Source organism: Halyomorpha halys, unplaced genomic scaffold, assembly GCF_000696795.3.
Source record: "Halyomorpha halys isolate HHAL.00 unplaced genomic scaffold, Hhal_1.1 Scaffold453.1, whole genome shotgun sequence".
NCBI lineage: Eukaryota > Metazoa > Arthropoda > Insecta > Hemiptera > Pentatomidae > Halyomorpha > Halyomorpha halys.
In genome coordinates this window covers 917,239-921,139 of record NW_027107553.1, presented here as the reverse complement: position 1 = coordinate 921,139, position 3,901 = coordinate 917,239, and positions in this window count along the sequence as shown.

Sequence of the window (3,901 nt, the reverse complement as noted above, 5' to 3'; positions counted from 1 at the left end):
TATTTGCATATAACGATGTACTGAGATTTCGGATGCCTAGTTTATTCACCACTGTATTCAAGATTTCTTCCTCTTTACGTCTTACCTTGCTTAATTGATAGAATAATTCATTACTCCGAATTTAACAAACTGTCATTTTATGAATAAATTTTGGAAGAAAAAAAATTGAATCTAGAGATATATAAATTAAGCATATGAGAATAAAAAATTTTCATAATAGAATAATTCAAATGTATGTGTTATTTCTAAATTTACTTATTCAACTATTTACTTTATCAAACGGTTTCAGAAGGGGGGGAGGGAGAAAACTTTCTTATAAAAAGATTGAAAAGTATAAGAAGTACCTTACTTTGTAGCGATTTTAATGATTTTAATACTACGGAAAAACATGTGGTTTATATGTTCCAGAAACAGGGTTACATTCTAATTCATCCGAAACAAATATACATTTTTGTTTTGAGAATTTTGTGTGAATAAAAAAAAAAAAATATATAAACCGGAGTTTACACCTACCATAGGAACAGGTTTAATGTATTTCTACATTTTTTTTTGTGTAATAGTTGATTAGTATAATAAGTTTCAAGTATTGCCAATAATATGTTTAATATTAGCTTGAAGTGACTAATAAGGAGTTAATTATATATTGTATAAAAAAATGAATCAGGTAAATAGTTTATGAATAGTTTAATGAATAATGTGATGTAGGATTAATGTTGTAAGCATATGTTAAATTTGTGAATTTGTTTTAGCAACCTGAAGATGGGGGATAACCCCGAAACGTTATTCTCTGTGTAATAAACTTATTTTGGAATAAATCGATTTAGAAAAAATATTCTAAAGACACAGCTTGATGAAAAGTCATCAACCTGGGTCAGTCCCCCCGTTCTTATTTAGTCCTTAGAGCCAATTATTTGTTCGTTGACAGTTATTAATGCCAATAAGAAATGTTTTTTATTTATTTTAAATATTTAAATGTAAAATTTTTGAGGATGTAGAATTTACGAAAATGTTTGAATCCGTAAATAGGAAATTAATTTTTTAATAACTGTTAATAATAATGCTCGTATAAATATATATTTCGAAAATGTTACATATAGTAAAAATAAAAAACAGTGAAATTAAAAAAAAATTAATCCTATTATAATAAAGATTGTAAACATAAATTAAGTAATTTTTAGAATATTTAAATTTTAAAGTATCCCACATTTAATGAAAACTTATCAACGTGCAGGCATTTTTAGGATTACTTATAGTATATCCATACTTGGATGAAAGTTTGGATCAATTAATTTTCGTGTATGTTAAAAGTAGTATTAAAAAACTTGAAACAAAAAATAAATTATACTTTATTTGTATTAAAACATTTTATCTTACAATGAAAAATTAATTGTAATTTTATTAATTCCAAAATTTTGGAAATATCTCAAACTATATTTTACAGAGACAAAATATATTTACTTAAGTATAAAGGAAAAAAAAAACCTTATAAACTCTCTGTTATTAATAAGCTTTTGGAAAGACAATATTTATATTTTGTGAAGACCATAAGTTTCATATTTTATTTAGAGAACTAAAAATATACTGTTGCCAATTCGCAAAACTGAAAAACCGATTAGATTTTTTTTCCCCCCAAAAAAATTTAGAAGTAAGTTCAAATTTTGAAGTTTGAAAACATTGACAAGTTTGCATTAAACTTTTACAGTAGAGTTTTAAAACTTCTAGCTTGTATATACTAAAAATAACATACTAATAATTTTAATTTTGTTCCTTATATGGTATTACCAACTCATTACCCTCACATACATGTAATATATTATGGTTATTTTTAATTTTAAACGAAATATTATTTGAGATCTCATACTGTTTGTGGGGGCAATGTTAGTGTTAAAAGTGAGTGAAGAAGGTGAGCAAATTATTTTCAGTATAAATTAGGAAAATAAAAAAAAAATAAATAAAAAAAAAAATAAAAAAACTGAATAAATATTTCTAATTAAAACTATAATAATTAATTATTGTTTTGGTAATAAAATATGATGATTAAACAGTTTTGAGATTTTTATTTTGAGTAGTAAGGTCAGGAAATCGCGTTGAGCTGGTTCAGACTCCTTTGTGCTAAAAATCTGAATCAATTCTGAAAAATTTACATTATAAATAATATATTTGTGATTAATTGTATTGGAAAAACAGAAGATTGGATTTAATTCTTCATTTATATTTTTCTGATGATCATATAGTGGTAGGAATTTCTCAGATAATTGGATATAAATGTTCTCTGTTTTAATAAACGGGGTCTGACCATTAAACGCTATTGTAATTATAAAGATATAGTTTTTTTATGACATTAATTTTTTTTTTTTATGTACGCAAATAAAATATACTTAGGTAAAGAACATTTCGAATTCAGTAGTGCTTATATTGTAGCATAAATGTTTTTAAACAGAAAATTGGAAGATTAATAGTTGACCATATGAAATTGACAGTGGTAGAATTAACAGTTGATGGCGTTCGAGAAAAGTGCAAACATAACACAATAAGGTAATAAATATAAATATTTTAAAAATAAATAGCTTTTTTTCTGCTATTTTTCATGTCCGCCACCCGGACCTCTTTCCTATTATTAAAGGAAAATTAAATATTTAATCAAAATAATAATTCCAAAAAAAAAGAAGTATCGTAGGAAGTAGGAACATTCACCATAGAGCAATTGTTTTAAAAATTATTTATAACATAAATTTATCCTATTCTCAATGCAATACTAAGATAACTTTAAATCTATTCTTTGAAAAAAAAATTATTTAAAAAAGTTTATTTCATTTTAAAACTTATATTCACTTAAATAGGTGGAAAATAGAGAATACATTATTATGAATCATCCATATCATCCATTTAAACTGTTGTATATAAGTTTAAATGGATGATAAACGTAAATGTTTGAAATTCATATTTTCAATTGTTAATTTTTTGAACTATGTCACACTCCCATTAAGCACGTGGATATGATTCAAACTAACAATAAAATGGCCAAAAATTTTTTTTTAATTTTAAATGATTCAAAAACTAAAGACAAAAATATTAATTTAAGATTTTTTTTTTTAATAGGGCTCTATGGTTACTATGTGTATCACTATGTATAGGTTAATAATAGTTAGTGTTGTAATTTAATCTATTAATTAATTACAACAATAACATATATATTGCAAAACCGGATAGGAAGTTTCTGTAAGAACTCACTCATTGGCTTTTTAATAGCTGTATCTCAAAAACGACAATTCCTATGAATTCGAAATTATTAATGGTTAGTTCCCTTGTACTGGGTTAATAGGGCTGGGTTCAAGCAAATTCGGATTAAATAGATAAATTTATTTAGAAAAATAATTTTTCGAATAAAAAGAACACTATACTTCTTCTAAAGGATTATAGCCACTCATTTAAAAGGGAATTTAATGCTCTGCAAAATAAAATAAACAATAACTAAATAAAATGGATATTAGCTAAGATGGAAAATAGTATTTAAACCCATAAAATATGATTCTTTTCAAATACAACAATTTTTGGCTGAATATAATATGTATATTATGAATACATGAGTATTTTATTATTCCAAAAACTATTGTGTATACATACAAATTCTGAAGTACTTTATTAAATAAAAAGTTTAAAAAAAAAAGAAGAATTACAGTAATACAAATAAAAGTTTCCAGTAATTTCAAAAAGGTTTTTTTAAATCTACTTTTTTTCCATCGGAACTATATTATTGCTGCTCTGTGTGATTAGAAGTGATTTTTTTTTCATTGAAACCATCTCTAAATACTTTTTAAATCGAATTTAATAATCATCAGAATAGCACATTTTATATTAACACAAGGAATTTTCGCGATAAACTTAAGATTTTGTAAAATAA